We start from the raw sequence: 17,469 nt of genomic DNA, 5'->3' as shown, positions 1-17,469 counted from the left end.
AGTTATGTCGTGGTTTCCATTTTGGCTGCAGAGGACATGCAAGTTATGTTATGGTTTCCATTTTGGCTACAGAGGACATGCAAGTTATGTTATGGTTTCCATTTTGGCTACAGAGGACATGCAAGTTATGTTATGGTTTCCATTTTGGCTACAGAGGATATGCAAGTTATGTTGTGGTTTCCATTTTGGCTGCAGAGGACATGCAAGTTATGTTGTGGTTTCCATTTTGGCTGCAGAGGACATGCAAGTTATGTTGTGGTTTCCATTTTGGCTACAGAGGATATGCAAGTTATGTTATGGTTTCCATTTTGGCTGCAGAGGATATGCAAGTTATGTTATGGTTTCCATTTTGGCTACAGAGGACATGCAAGTTATGTTATGGTTTCCATTTTGGCTACAGAGGACATGCAAGTTATGTTGTGGTTTTCATTTTGGCTGCAGAGGACATGCAAGTTATGTTGTGGTTTTCATTTTGGCTGCAGAGGATATGCAAGTTATGTTGTGGTTTTCATTTTGGCTACAGAGGATATGCAAGTTATGTTGTGGTTTTCATTTTGGCTACAGAGGATATGCAAGTTATGTTGTGGTTTTCATTTTGGCTGCAGAGGATATGCAAGTTATGTCGTGGTTTCCATTTTGGCTACAGAGGATATGCAAGTTATGTCGTGGTTTTCATTTTGGCTACAGAGGATATGCAAGTTATGTTGTGGTTTCCATTTTGGCTGCAGAGGATATGCAAGTTATGTTATGGTTTTCATTTTGGCTACAGAGGATATGCAAGTTATGTCGTGGTTTCCATTTTGGCTACAGAGGATATGCAAGTTATGTTATGGTTTTCATTTTGGCTACAGAGGATATGCAAGTTATGTCGTGGTTTCCATTTTGGCTACAGAGGATATGCAAGTTATGTCGTGGTTTCCATTTTGGCTACAGAGGATATACAAGTTATGTTATGGTTTTCATTTTGGCTGCAGAGGATATGCAAGTTATGTCGTGGTTTCCATTTTGGCTACAGAGGATATGCAAGTTATGTCGTGGTTTCCATTTTGGCTGCAGAGGATATGCAAGTTATGTTGTGGTTTTCATTTTGGCTACAGAGGATATGCAAGTTATGTTGTGGTTTTCATTTTGGCTGCAGAGGATATGCAAGTTATGTTGTGGTTTTCATTTTGGCTACAGAGGATATGCAAGTTATGTCGTGGTTTCCATTTTGGCTGCAGAGGATATGCAAGTTATGTTATGGTTTCCATTTTGGCTGCAGAGGATATGCAAGTTATGTTATGGTTTCCATTTTGGCTGCAGAGGATATGCAAGTTATGTTGTGGTTTTCATTTTGGCTGCAGAGGATATGCAAGTTATGTCGTGGTTTCCATTTTGGCTGCAGAGGATATGCAAGTTATGTTATGGTTTCCATTTTCGCTACAGAGGACATGCAAGTTATGTTATGGTTTCCATTTTGGCTGCAGAGGATATGCAAGTTATGTTATGGTTTCCATTTTGGCTGCAGAGGATATGCAAGTTATGTTATGGTTTCCATTTTGGCTGCAGAGGACATGCAAGTTATGTTATGGTTTCCATTTTGGCTACAGAGGATATGCAAGTTATGTTATGGTTTCCATTTTGGCTGCAGAGGATATGCAAGTTATGTTGTGGTTTTCATTTTGGCTACAGAGGATATGCAAGTTATGTTATGGTTTTCATTTTGGCTACAGAGGATATGCAAGTTATGTTGTGGTTTTCATTTTGGCTACAGAGGATATGCAAGTTATGTTATGGTTTTCATTTTGGCTACAGAGGATATGCAAGTTATGTTATGGTTTTCATTTTGGCTGCAGAGGATATGCAAGTTATGTTGTGGTTTTCATTTTGGCTACAGAGGACATGCAAGTTATGTTATGGTTTTCATTTTGGCTGCAGAGGATCTGCAAGTTATGTTATGGTTTTCATTTTGGCTACAGAGGATATGCAAGTTATGTTGTGGTTTCCATTTTGGCTGCAGAGGATATGCAAGTTATGTTATGGTTTTCATTTTGGCTACAGAGGATATGCAGGTTATGTTATGGTTTTCATTTTGGCTGCAGAGGATATGCAAGTTATGTTATGGTTTTCATTTTGGCTACAGAGGATATGCAAGTTATGTTGTGGTTTTCATTTTGGCTGCAGAGGATATGCAGGTTATGTTATGGTTTTCATTTTGGCTACAGAGGATATGCAAGTTATGTTGTGGTTTTCATTTTGGCTGCAGAGGATATGCAAGTTATGTTATGGTTTTCATTTTGGCTACAGAGGATATGCAAGTTATGTTATGGTTTTCATTTTGGCTACAGAGGATATGCAAGTTATGTTGTGGTTTCCATTTTGGCTGCAGAGGATATGCAAGTTATGTTATGGTTTTCATTTTGGCTACAGAGGATATGCAAGTTATGTTGTGGTTTCCATTTTGGCTGCAGAGGATATGCAGGTTATGTTGTGGTTTCCATTTTGGCTGCAGAGGATATGCAAGTTATGTTATGGTTTTCATTTTGGCTACAGAGGATATGCAAGTTATGTTGTGGTTTCCATTTTGGCTGCAGAGGATATGCAAGTTATGTTATGGTTTTCATTTTGGCTACAGAGGATATGCAGGTTATGTTATGGTTTCCATTTTGGCTGCAGAGGATATGCAAGTTATGTTATGGTTTTCATTTTGGCTACAGAGGATATGCAGGTTATGTTATGGTTTCCATTTTGGCTACAGAGGATATGCAGGTTATGTTATGGTTTTCATTTTGGCTACAGAGGATATGCAAGTTATGTTGTGGTTTCCATTTTGGCTGCAGAGGATATGCAGGTTATGTTGTGGTTTCCATTTTGGCTGCAGAGGATATGCAAGTTATGTTATGGTTTTCATTTTGGCTACAGAGGATATGCAAGTTATGTTGTGGTTTCCATTTTGGCTGCAGAGGATATGCAAGTTATGTTATGGTTTTCATTTTGGCTACAGAGGATATGCAGGTTATGTTATGGTTTCCATTTTGGCTGCAGAGGATATGCAAGTTATGTTATGGTTTTCATTTTGGCTACAGAGGATATGCAGGTTATGTTATGGTTTCCATTTTGGCTACAGAGGACATGCAAGTTATGTTATGGTTTTCATTTTGGCTGCAGAGGATCTGCAAGTTATGTTATGGTTTTCATTTTGGCTACAGAGGATATGCAAGTTATGTTGTGGTTTTCATTTTGGCTGCAGAGGATATGCAAGTTATGTTGTGGTTTTCATTTTGGCTACAGAGGATATGCAGGTTATGTTATGGTTTTCATTTTGGCTACAGAGGATATGCAGGTTATGTTATGGTTTTCATTTTGGCTGCAGAGGATATGCAAGTTATGTTGTGGTTTCCATTTTGGCTACAGAGGATATGCAAGTTATGTAATGGTTTTCATTTTGGCTGCAGAGGATATGCAAGTTATGTTATGGTTTTCATTTTGGCTACAGAGGATATGCAAGTTATGTTATGGTTTTCATTTTGGCTACAGAGGATATGCAGGTTATGTTATGGTTTTCATTTTGGCTACAGAGGATATGCAAGTTATGTTGTGGTTTTCATTTTGGCTACAGAGGATATGCAAGTTATGTTGTGGTTTTCATTTTGGCTACAGAGGATATGCAAGTTATGTTGTGGTTTCCATTTTGGCTGCAGAGGATATGCAAGTTATGTCGTGGTTTCCATTTTGGCTACAGAGGATATGCAAGTTATGTTGTGGTTTCCATTTTGGCTACAGAGGATATGCAAGTTATGTTATGGTTTTCATTTTGGCTGCAGAGGATATGCAAGTTATGTCGTGGTTTCCATTTTGGCTACAGAGGATATGCAAGTTATGTTATGGTTTTCATTTTGGCTACAGAGGATATACAAGTTATGTTATGGTTTTCATTTTGGCTACAGAGGATATGCAAGTTATGTTATGGTTTTCATTTTGGCTACAGAGGATATACAAGTTATGTCGTGGTTTTCATTTTGGCTACAGAGGATATGCAGGTTATGTTATGGTTTTCATTTTGGCTACAGAGGATATGCAGGTTATGTTATGGTTTTCATTTTGGCTGCAGAGGATATGCAAGTTATGTTATGGTTTTCATTTTGGCTACAGAGGATATGCAAGTTATGTTATGGTTTCCATTTTGGCTACAGAGGATATGCAGGTTATGTTATGGTTTTCATTTTGGCTACAGAGGATATGCAAGTTATGTTGTGGTTTCCATTTTGGCTGCAGAGGATATGCAGGTTATGTTGTGGTTTTCATTTTGGCTGCAGAGGATATGCAGGTTATGTTATGGTTTTCATTTTGGCTACAGAGGATATGCAGGTTATGTTATGGTTTTCATTTTGGCTGCAGAGGATATGCAGGTTATGTTATGGTTTTCATTTTGGCTGCAGAGGATATGCAAGTTATGTTATGGTTTCCATTTTGGCTGCAGAGGATATGCAAGTTATGTTATGGTTTTCATTTTGGCTGCAGAGGATATGCAGGTTATGTTATGGTTTTCATTTTGGCTGCAGAGGATATGCAGGTTATGTTATGGTTTTCATTTTGGCTACAGAGGATATGCAGGTTATGTTGTGGTTTTCATTTTGGCTGCAGAGGATATGCAGGTTATGTTATGGTTTTCATTTTGGCTGCAGAGGATATGCAAGTTATGTTGTGGTTTCCATTTTGGCTACAGAGGATATGCAGGTTATGTTGTGGTTTCCATTTTGGCTACAGAGGATATGCAGGTTATGTTGTGGTTTCCATTTTGGCTACAGAGGATATGCAGGTTATGTTGTGGTTTTCATTTTGGCTACAGAGGATATGCAGGTTATGTTGTGGTTTTCATTTTGGCTGCAGAGGATATGCAGGTTATGTTATGGTTTTCATTTTGGCTGCAGAGGATATGCAAGTTATGTTGTGGTTTCCATTTTGGCTACAGAGGATATGCAGGTTATGTTATGGTTTTCATTTTGGCTGCAGAGGATATGCAAGTTATGTTGTGGTTTCCATTTTGGCTACAGAGGATATGCAGGTTATGTTATGGTTTTCATTTTGGCTGCAGAGGATATGCAAGTTATGTTGTGGTTTCCATTTTGGCTACAGAGGATATGCAAGTTATGTTATGGTTTTCATTTTGGCTACAGAGGATATACAAGTTATGTTGTGGTTTCCATTTTGGCTGCAGAGGATATGCAGGTTATGTTATGGTTTTCATTTTGGCTGCAGAGGATATGCAAGTTATGTTATGGTTTCCATTTTGGCTACAGAGGATATGCAGGTTATGTTATGGTTTTCATTTTGGCTGCAGAGGATATGCAGGTTATGTTATGGTTTTCATTTTGGCTGCAGAGGATATACAAGTTATGTTGTGGTTTCCATTTTGGCTGCAGAGGATATGCAAGTTATGTTATGGTTTTCATTTTGGCTGCAGAGGATATGCAAGTTATGTTGTGGTTTCCATTTTGGCTACAGAGGATATGCAAGTTATGTTATGGTTTCCATTTTGGCTGCAGAGGATATGCAAGTTATGTTATGGTTTTCATTTTGGCTGCAGAGGATATGCAGGTTATGTTATGGTTTTCATTTTGGCTGCAGAGGATATGCAGGTTATGTTATGGTTTTCATTTTGGCTACAGAGGATATGCAGGTTATGTTGTGGTTTTCATTTTGGCTGCAGAGGATATGCAGGTTATGTTATGGTTTTCATTTTGGCTACAGAGGATATGCAGGTTATGTTATGGTTTTCATTTTGGCTGCAGAGGATATGCAAGTTATGTTGTGGTTTTCATTTTGGCTACAGAGGATATGCAGGTTATGTTATGGTTTTCATTTTGGCTACAGAGGATATGCAGGTTATGTTATGGTTTTCATTTTGGCTGCAGAGGATATGCAAGTTATGTAATGGTTTTCATTTTGGCTACAGAGGATATGCAAGTTATGTTATGGTTTTCATTTTGGCTACAGAGGATATGCAAGTTATGTTATGGTTTTCATTTTGGCTACAGAGGATATGCAGGTTATGTTATGGTTTTCATTTTGGCTACAGAGGATATGCAAGTTATGTTATGGTTTTCATTTTGGCTACAGAGGATATGCAAGTTATGTTATGGTTTTCATTTTGGCTACAGAGGATATGCAAGTTATGTTATGGTTTTCATTTTGGCTACAGAGGATATGCAAGTTATGTTATGGTTTTCATTTTGGCTACAGAGGATATGCAGGTTATGTTATGGTTTTCATTTTGGCTACAGAGGATATGCAAGTTATGTTATGGTTTTCATTTTGGCTACAGAGGATATGCAGGTTATGTTATGGTTTTCATTTTGGCTACAGAGGATATGCAAGTTATGTTATGGTTTTCATTTTGGCTACAGAGGATATGCAAGTTATGTTATGGTTTTCATTTTGGCTACAGAGGATATGCAAGTTATGTTATGGTTTTCATTTTGGCTACAGAGGATATGCAAGTTATGTTATGGTTTTCATTTTGGCTGCAGAGGATATGCAAGTTATGTTATGGTTTTCATTTTGGCTACAGAGGATATGCAAGTTATGTAATGGTTTTCATTTTGGCTGCAGAGGATATGCAAGTTATGTTATGGTTTTCATTTTGGCTACAGAGGATATGCAAGTTATGTTATGGTTTTCATTTTGGCTACAGAGGATATGCAGGTTATGTTATGGTTTTCATTTTGGCTGCAGAGGATATGCAAGTTATGTTGTGGTTTTCATTTTGGCTACAGAGGACATGCAAGTTATGTTGTGGTTTCCATTTTGGCTACAGAGGACATGCAAGTTATGTTGTGGTTTCCATTTTGGCTGCAGAGGATATGCAAGTTATGTTATGGTTTTCATTTTGGCTGCAGAGGATATGCAAGTTATGTTATGGTTTTCATTTTGGCTGCAGAGGATATGCAAGTTATGTTATGGTTTTCATTTTGGCTGCAGAGGATATGCAAGTTATGTTGTGGTTTTCATTTTGGCTACAGAGGACATGCAAGTTATGTTGTGGTTTTCATTTTGGCTACAGAGGATATGCAAGTTATGTTATGGTTTTCATTTTGGCTGCAGAGGATATGCAAGTTATGTTATGGTTTTCATTTTGGCTACAGAGGATATGCAAGTTATGTTATGGTTTTCATTTTGGCTGCAGAGGATATGCAAGTTATGTTATGGTTTTCATTTTGGCTGCAGAGGATATGCAAGTTATGTTATGGTTTTCATTTTGGCTGCAGAGGATATGCAAGTTATGTTATGGTTTTCATTTTGGCTGCAGAGGATATGCAAGTTATGTTGTGGTTTTCATTTTGGCTACAGAGGACATGCAAGTTATGTTGTGGTTTTCATTTTGGCTACAGAGGATATGCAAGTTATGTTATGGTTTTCATTTTGGCTGCAGAGGATATGCAAGTTATGTTATGGTTTTCATTTTGGCTACAGAGGATATGCAAGTTATGTTATGGTTTTCATTTTGGCTGCAGAGGATATGCAAGTTATGTTGTGGTTTCCATTTTGGCTGCAGAGGATATGCAAGTTATGTTGTGGTTTCCATTTTGGCTACAGAGGACATGCAAGTTATGTTGTGGTTTCCATTTTGGCTACAGAGGATATGCAGGTTATGTTATGGTTTTCATTTTGGCTGCAGAGGATATGCAAGTTATGTTGTGGTTTTCATTTTGGCTACAGACGACATGCAAGTTATGTTGTGGTTTTCATTTTGGCTACAGAGGACATGCAAGTTATGTTGTGGTTTCCATTTTGGCTGCAGAGGATATGCAAGTTATGTTGTGGTTTCCATTTTGGCTACAGAGGATATGCAAGTTATGTTGTGGTTTCCATTTTGGCTGCAGAGGATATGCAAGTTATGTTATGGTTTCCATTTTGGCTGCAGAGGACATGCAAGTTATGTTATGGTTTTCATTTTGGCTGCAGAGGATATGCAAGTTATGTTGTGGTTTCCATTTTGGCTACAGAGGATATGCAAGTTATGTCGTGGTTTTCATTTTGGCTACAGAGGATATGCAAGTCATGTTGTGGTTTCCATTTTGGCTACAGAGGACATGCAAGTTATGTTGTGGTTTTCATTTTGGCTACAGAGGATATGCAAGTTATGTCGTGGTTTTCATTTTGGCTACAGAGGATATGCAAGTCATGTTGTGGTTTCCATTTTGGCTACAGAGGATATGCAAGTTATGTTGTGGTTTCCATTTTGGCTACAGAGGATATGCAAGTTATGTTGTGGTTTTCATTTTGGCTACAGAGGACATGCAAGTTATGTTGTGGTTTTCATTTTGGCTACAGAGGATATGCAAGTTATGTTGTGGTTTCCATTTTGGCTACAGAGGATATGCAAGTTATGTTGTGGTTTTCATTTTGGCTACAGAGGATATGCAAGTCATGTTGTGGTTTCCATTTTGGCTACAGAGGATATGCAAGTTATGTTGTGGTTTCCATTTTGGCTACAGAGGACATGCAAGTTATGTTGTGGTTTTCATTTTGGCTACAGAGGATATGCAAGTCATGTTGTGGTTTCCATTTTGGCTACAGAGGATATGCAAGTTATGTTGTGGTTTTCATTTTGGCTACAGAGGACATGCAAGTTATGTTGTGGTTTTCATTTTGGCTACAGAGGATATGCAAGTTATGTTGTGGTTTCCATTTTGGCTACAGAGGATATGCAAGTTATGTTGTGGTTTTCATTTTGGCTACAGAGGATATGCAAGTCATGTTGTGGTTTCCATTTTGGCTACAGAGGATATGCAAGTTATGTTGTGGTTTCCATTTTGGCTACAGAGGATATGCAAGTCATGTTGTGGTTTCCATTTTGGCTACAGAGGATATGCAAGTTATGTTGTGGTTTTCATTTTGGCTGCAGAGGATATACAAGTTATGTTGTGGTTTCCATTTTGGCTGCAGAGGATATGCAAGTTATGTTATGGTTTTCATTTTGGCTGCAGAGGATATACAAGTTATGTTGTGGTTTCCATTTTGGCTACAGAGGATATGCAAGTTATGTTATGGTTTTCATTTTGGCTGCAGAGGATATACAAGTTATGTTGTGGTTTCCATTTTGGCTACAGAGGATATGCAAGTTATGTTGTGGTTTTCATTTTGGCTACAGAGGATATACAAGTTATGTTGTGGTTTTCATTTTGGCTACAGAGGATATACAAGTTATGTTGTGGTTTCCATTTTGGCTACAGAGGATATGCAAGTTATGTTATGGTTTTCATTTTGGCTGCAGAGGATATACAAGTTATGTTGTGGTTTCCATTTTGGCTACAGAGGATATGCAAGTTATGTTATGGTTTTCATTTTGGCTGCAGAGGATATGCAAGTTATGTTATGGTTTTCATTTTGGCTACAGAGGATATGCAAGTTATGTTATGGTTTTCATTTTGGCTGCAGAGGATATGCAAGTTATGTCGTGGTTTCCATTTTGGCTGCAGAGGACATGCAAGTTATGTTATGGTTTTCATTTTGGCTGCAGAGGATATGCAAGTTATGTCGTGGTTTTCATTTTGGCTACAGAGGATATGCAAGTTATGTTGTGGTTTCCATTTTGGCTACAGAGGATATGCAAGTTATGTCGTGGTTTTCATTTTGGCTACAGAGGATATGCAAGTCATGTTGTGGTTTCCATTTTGGCTACAGAGGACATGCAAGTTATGTTGTGGTTTTCATTTTGGCTACAGAGGATATGCAAGTTATGTCGTGGTTTTCATTTTGGCTACAGAGGATATGCAAGTCATGTTGTGGTTTCCATTTTGGCTACAGAGGATATGCAAGTCATGTTGTGGTTTCCATTTTGGCTACAGAGGATATGCAAGTTATGTTGTGGTTTCCATTTTGGCTACAGAGGATATGCAAGTTATGTTATGGTTTTCATTTTGGCTACAGAGGATATGCAAGTTATGTTGTGGTTTTCATTTTGGCTACAGACGACATGCAAGTTATGTTGTGGTTTTCATTTTGGCTACAGAGGACATGCAAGTTATGTTGTGGTTTTCATTTTGGCTACAGAGGATATGCAAGTTATGTTGTGGTTTCCATTTTGGCTACAGAGGATATGCAAGTTATGTCGTGGTTTTCATTTTGGCTACAGAGGATATGCAAGTCATGTTGTGGTTTCCATTTTGGCTGCAGAGGATATGCAAGTCATGTTGTGGTTTTCATTTTGGCTACAGACGACATGCAAGTTATGTTGTGGTTTTCATTTTGGCTGCAGAGGATATGCAAGTCATGTTATGGTTTTCATTTTGGCTACAGACGACATGCAAGTTATGTTGTGGTTTTCATTTTGGCTGCAGAGGATATGCAAGTCATGTTATGGTTTTCATTTTGGCTACAGACGACATGCAAGTCATGTTGTGGTTTCCATTTTGGCTGCAGAGGATATGCAAGTCATGTTATGGTTTTCATTTTGGCTACAGACGACATGCAAGTTATGTTGTGGTTTTCATTTTGGCTACAGAGGATATGCAAGTTATGTCGTGGTTTTCATTTTGGCTACAGAGGATATGCAAGTCATGTTGTGGTTTCCATTTTGGCTACAGAGGATATGCAAGTTATGTCGTGGTTTTCATTTTGGCTACAGAGGATATGCAAGTCATGTTGTGGTTTCCATTTTGGCTACAGAGGATATGCAAGTTATGTCGTGGTTTTCATTTTGGCTACAGAGGATATGCAAGTTATGTCGTGGTTTTCATTTTGGCTACAGAGGATATGCAAGTTATGTTATGGTTTTCATTTTGGCTGCAGAGGATATGCAAGTCATGTCGTGGTTTTCATTTTGGCTGCAGAGGATATGCAAGTCATGTCGTGGTTTTCATTTTGGCTACAGAGGATATGCAAGTTATGTTATGGTTTTCATTTTGGCTACAGAGGATATGCAAGTCATGTCGTGGTTTTCATTTTGGCTACAGAGGATATGCAAGTCATGTTGTGGTTTCCATTTTGGCTACAGAGGATATGCAAGTTATGTTGTGGTTTTCATTTTGGCTACAGAGGATATGCAAGTTATGTTATGGTTTCCATTTTGGCTACAGAGGATATGCAAGTTATGTTGTGGTTTTCATTTTGGCTACAGAGGATATGCAAGTCATGTTGTGGTTTCCATTTTGGCTACAGAGGATATGCAAGTTATGTTGTGGTTTCCATTTTGGCTGCAGAGGATATGCAAGTCATGTTGTGGTTTCCATTTTGGCTACAGAGGATATGCAAGTTATGTTGTGGTTTCCATTTTGGCTACAGAGGATATGCAAGTTATGTCGTGGTTTTCATTTTGGCTACAGAGGATATGCAAGTCATGTTGTGGTTTCCATTTTGGCTACAGAGGATATGCAAGTTATGTTGTGGTTTTCATTTTGGCTACAGAGGATATGCAAGTCATGTTGTGGTTTCCATTTTGGCTACAGAGGATATGCAAGTTATGTCGTGGTTTTCATTTTGGCTACAGAGGATATGCAAGTCATGTTGTGGTTTCCATTTTGGCTACAGAGGATATGCAAGTTATGTCGTGGTTTTCATTTTGGCTACAGAGGATATGCAAGTTATGTTGTGGTTTCCATTTTGGCTGCAGAGGATATGCAAGTCATGTTGTGGTTTCCATTTTGGCTACAGAGGATATGCAAGTTATGTTGTGGTTTCCATTTTGGCTACAGAGGATATGCAAGTTATGTCGTGGTTTTCATTTTGGCTACAGAGGATATGCAAGTCATGTTGTGGTTTCCATTTTGGCTACAGAGGATATGCAAGTTATGTTGTGGTTTTCATTTTGGCTACAGAGGATATGCAAGTTATGTTGTGGTTTCCATTTTGGCTGCAGAGGATATACAAGTTATGTTGTGGTTTCCATTTTGGCTACAGAGGATATACAAGTTATGTTGTGGTTTCCATTTTGGCTGCAGAGGATATGCAAGTTATGTTATGGTTTTCATTTTGGCTACAGGGAATATGCAAGTTATGTTGTGGTTTTCATTTTGGCTACAGAGGATATACAAGTTATGTTGTGGTTTCCATTTTGGCTACAGAGGATATGCAAGTCATGTTGTGGTTTCCATTTTGGCTACAGAGGATATGCAAGTTATGTTGTGGTTTTCATTTTGGCTACAGAGGATATACAAGTTATGTTGTGGTTTCCATTTTGGCTACAGAGGATATGCAAGTCATGTTGTGGTTTCCATTTTGGCTACAGAGGATATGCAAGTTATGTTGTGGTTTTCATTTTGGCTACAGAGGATATGCAAGTCATGTTGTGGTTTCCATTTTGGCTGCAGAGGATATGCAAGTTATGTTATGGTTTTCATTTTGGCTACAGGGAATATGCAAGTTATGTTGTGGTTTTCATTTTGGCTACAGAGGATATACAAGTTATGTTGTGGTTTCCATTTTGGCTACAGAGGATATGCAAGTCATGTTGTGGTTTCCATTTTGGCTACAGAGGATATGCAAGTTATGTTGTGGTTTTCATTTTGGCTGCAGAGGATATGCAAGTTATGTTGTGGTTTTCATTTTGGCTGCAGAGGATATGCAAGTTATGTAATGGTTTTCATTTTGGCTGCAGAGGATATGCAAGTTATGTTGTGGTTTTCATTTTGGCTGCAGAGGATATGCAAGTTATGTTGTGGTTTTCATTTTGGCTGCAGAGGATATGCAAGTTATGTAATGGTTTTCATTTTGGCTGCAGAGGATATGCAAGTTATGTTGTGGTTTTCATTTTGGCTGCAGAGGATATGCAAGTTATGTTGTGGTTTCCATTTTGGCTGCAGAGGATATGCAAGTTATGTCGTGGTTTTCATTTTGGCTACAGAGGATATGCAAGTCATGTTGTGGTTTTCATTTTGGCTGCAGAGGATATGCAAGTTATGTTATGGTTATCATTTTGGCTGCAGCGGATATGCAACTTATGTTGTGGTTTTCATTTTGGCTACAGAGGATATGCAAGTTATGTCGTGGTTTTCATTTTGGCTGCAGCGGATATGCAACTTATGTTATGGTTTTCATTTTGGCTACAGAGGATATGCAAGTTATGTCGTGGTTTTCATTTTGGCTGCAGAGGATATGCAAGTTATGTTATGGTTTTCATTTTGGCTACAGAGGACATGCAAGTTATGTTGTGGTTGCTATTTTGGCTACAAAAGACATGCAAGTTATGCAACACCTGCCCGCACATTAATTTATTTATAGGTTAGCAGCTGTAGCCAGTAGTGCAACCACATTTTGAGGTAGTAAGCAATGTAACGTACCTGGTGTCACGGAATCGACAATATCAGACCAATCACTACCCATAGTTTTTTGGGGAAGGAATTTGGGTATATTGATTGGTATATTTGGTATATTGGTATTGGTATATTGATTTGGGTATTTGGGTCTGGTCTGGTTTTCTGTTTGTCTGTCAGTCATTCACCTACATGTCCCATTTTTATTCTGATCTTCACTAAACTTCACCACCTGGGAAAGGTAGTGAGTGACAAGCTGGAAGCCTATTGTTTTTGGGGGCAATAGGTCAAAGGTCACATGAATCGTCAGTTTTCAATCAACTCACTTTATAGTCATGTATACACTATACTCCATATAAAACTGAAAAGGATGGGTGGACTGTGAACCCTCGTCTAGTTAAGTCTTGGTTGAACCCTGTAAGTATGTCAATTAATTACGTACTGTTTGAACGTGTGTGGCACCATGAGTACCTTTAATAATTACGTACTATTGGTCCTTGACTACGTCTATTAATTACCTCTATTACTTATACTAACAATGGGGCATAGCTTTTAGACATGGAGACCTTTAGAGTCCTTACGCCCTTTAAACCCCAAAGATGTATTAGACCCTTTACGACATCTTTGACCCCTAAGGCTCTCCATAAGGCCATTTAGACGTGTAGGTTGCTTAAGACCTCTAAGACCCTTTTCAACCCTAATACCCTTTATAACCCAAAGACCCCTAAACCCCCTAGGACCTTGAGACCCTGCAGACCCCGTTAGACCTTCTGTCTGAGGGCCTTCTGCAATAACACTTGAGGTTCACCAGTAATAATCAAAGGGCCCCATTGGTAATCCACCTCAGTACCAAGCTAGGAGGACACAAAATAGAATCAATTAATTAAATTTAACTTTCTTTTTCAGGTTCTGCTCATCTTGGTTAGTGGCATAAGGAAAAGTCCCACATGGCAAAGAAAAAGTCCCACGTGGGAAAGAGAAAAGTCCCACATGGCAAAGAAAAAGTCCCACGTGGCAAAGAGATAAGTCCCACGTGGCAAAGAGAAAAGCTCCACGTGGCAAAAAGAAAAGTCCCACGTGACAAAGAGAAAAGCACCACGTGGCAAAGAGAAAACCCCACGTGGCAGAGAGAAAAGCACCACGTGGCAAAGAGAAAAACCCCACATGGCAGAGAGAAAAGTCCCACATGGCAAAGAGAAAAGCTCCACATGGCAAAGAGAAAAGTCCCACGTGGCAAAGAGAAAAGCTCCACATGGCAAAAAGAAAAGTCCCACATGGCAAAGAGATAAGTCCCACGTGACAAAGAGAAAAGCACCACGTGGCAAAGAGAAAACCCCACATGGCAGAGAGAAAAGCACCACGTGGCAAAGAGAAAAACCCCACATGGCAGAGAGAAAAGTCCCACATGGCAAAGAGAAAAGCTCCACATGGTCAGAGAAAAGTCCCACGTGGCAAAGAGAAAAGCTCCACATGGCAAAAAGAAAAGTCCCACGTGGCAAAGAGATAAGTCCCACATGGCAAAGAGAAAAGCTCCACGTGGCAAAAAGAAAAGTCCCACAAGGCAAAAAGAAAAGCCCCATGTTGCAAAGAGAAAAGTCCCACATGGGAAAGAGAAAAGTCCCAAATAGGAAAGAGAAAAGTCCCACGTGGCAAAGAGAAAAGTCCCACATAGCAAAGAGGTCCCACGTGACAAAGAGAAAAGTCCCACGTGACAAAGAGAAAAGTCCCACATGGCATCGAGAAATGTCCCACGTGGCAAAGAAACAATGGTGTCCATGACAACAATTTCATCCCCATTGTAATCAAATGGGTTTTGTTTGTGGTTTTATTATAACCAAACCTCAGCAATTTTTCAAGATATCAGATTGTAACCTATACAGCTTATTTGTACATGTGTGTAGTATATGTGTATCAAATCTTACCAAAATTAGTTAAAGGTCAAGGTCAATTCCATCCAAAACATGTAAACACCAATTAGGGCACAATTAGAAAATGTATAAACCAAATTTGTGATGCACAACATTCAATCGTGTAAAATATTTGAATGGTCAAATCTTCCAAATTACCAAATTGCTGTTTCCATGGAAACTATTGTTTATTTAGATTTCGCAAGGATCGTGCTACGAAATCTTTATTCCTGTTTGTCTGTCTTTCTGTGAGCAGGATATCTCAAAAAAGTTACCGACGGATTTGGATGAAACTTGGTGGATAGTTTGGGTGTGTGACAAGTACTAATTAATTCGATTTTGGTGAAGATCCAGATCCAGCCTATCATTGGGATACCAACCGTAAACTTAAGCCTGGCGGAGGTATGCGCTCTTCCTCGTGTCGTTCTAGTTTGTGATGCAACACCCTTGTTATGCTTAATGATAAAAGAGAGGTCTCATATCAGTTGTCCAAAGCTGTTTGTTGATGTTGTGGTGCTGTGCACACACAACTCGTTTGCCAAGAAGGTAGGCCACAACACGTTGTACAAACCAAAACACTTTATTAACAGCTCGCACGTAAGCACTGGGTGGGCTCGACTTTTGAGCCCGCATATATGTCCCGAGGCCACGCCTTGCCCCCGGGCGTAGCCGGTCGGCCGAAAGGCGGGGCCTGTATCTCAGTTCCACCCTGCGCCTCGTGACGCCTTTGCTCCGGGCGTGGCCCGAGCTGCGCTTCCACGACCGGACGCTCGCGCCACCCACTGGTGCGTGGAATTATTGCCCCCTGACACTGTGTCCGCCACACGCGCCAGCCCCCCAGAATTTCCGCGCACCTGAAGGGTGAGCTTGCGGGGAAGCCGGATGACCCGGCCGAAACGCCCTCTGGCGATGCGTGCAGGGCTGGGGGGAAGCGGGACGGCGGGGATGGGGGGTGCCGGGGGTCTGACCGCCGGGGGGCGGCCTCGACGCGGAGGCAGAGCTGCTTGCGGGGGGTGGTCCAGGTCAAGGTGGGCCGGCTTGAGGCGGTCCACGGAGAAACGATCTGGAGTACCGCCGATGTTGACGGTGAAATGCTTGTCCCCGGTCTCCAGCACGCGGAAGGGCCCGTCGTACGGGGGCCGCAGCGGAGCCCGGTGGGCGTCGTGCCGGTCAAAAACGTACTCCGCCGTGCGAATCTCCAGGGTGACGTGGGAGGACGGGCAACCGTGGTGTGCCGTCGGCACCGGGGTGAACCTCCTGGCCGTCTCCTGAAGGGTGGAGCGCTGTTGCGCCGCGGACCAAGGGGCCGTGGAGTCGGGGATAAATTCGCCCGGTACCCGCAGTGGTTGTCCGAAGACCAGCTCCGCCGAGGACGCACGCAGGTCGTCCTTGGGCGCCGTCCTGAGGCCCAGCAGGACCCAGGGGAGCCTGTCGGCCCAGCTGCCATCGGGGAGGCTGGCCCGGAGCGCGGCCTTCATTGAGCGATGGAAGCGCTCGCACAGGCCGTTGGCCTGGGGGTGGTAAGCCGTGGTGCAGTGCAGCTTGACGCCGAGCCCTTGCGCCACTGCTCCCCAGAGCTCCGAGGTGAACTGGGGGACGTGGTCGGTCGAGATGTCCGAGGGGGTGCCGAACCGGGCAACCCAAGTGGCGATGAAAGCTTGCGTGACGTCAGCCGCAGCCGTCGCCGCCAATGGCACGGCCTCCGGCCACCGGGTGGTGCGGTCCACCATGGTGAGGAGGTGGGTGAAACCCCGTGAGGGGGGCAGAGGTCCCACCAAGTCGACGTGGACATGGTCGAACCGACGTTCGGGCACCGTAAACGGGGCCAACGGGGCTTGGGTGTGGCGGTGGACTTTCGTGCGCTGGCACGCGAGGCACGTCCTGGCCCAGTCGCGGACATTCTTCCTGAGGCCATGCCAGACGAACTTCGCCGCGACAAGCTTCTGGGAGGCCTTCGTGCCCGAGTGGGACAGGCCGTGGATGGCGACAAAAACCGGGCGCTGCCAGCCAGCGGGCACGTTGGGGCGAGGCCGGCCGAGGAAGACGTCGCGCAAGAGGGCAGTGCCCGCGACATCGAACGGCACCTCGGTGATGCGGAGGCCCGTGACGGCGGTCCGCAAGGCCTGCACATCCGGGTCGGCGGTCTGGTCCGCCGCCATCCGGGCATAGTCGATCCCGAGGTGGACCGCGTGTGCGACAGACCGGGAAAGGCAATCCGCCACCGGGTTGTCCTTACCCGCGACGTGACGGATGTCCGTCGTGTACTCGGACACGGCAGAGAGGTGACGTTGCTGCCGGGCTGACCACGGCTCGGCGACCTTGGCCATCGC

Source organism: Myxine glutinosa, chromosome 11 (assembly GCF_964187855.1).
Source record: "Myxine glutinosa chromosome 11, kmMyxGlut1.1, whole genome shotgun sequence".
NCBI classification, from domain to species: Eukaryota; Metazoa; Chordata; class Myxini; order Myxiniformes; family Myxinidae; genus Myxine; species Myxine glutinosa.
The sequence above is the reverse complement of the archived record's forward strand: the minus strand, read 5'-3'. Positions refer to the sequence as shown.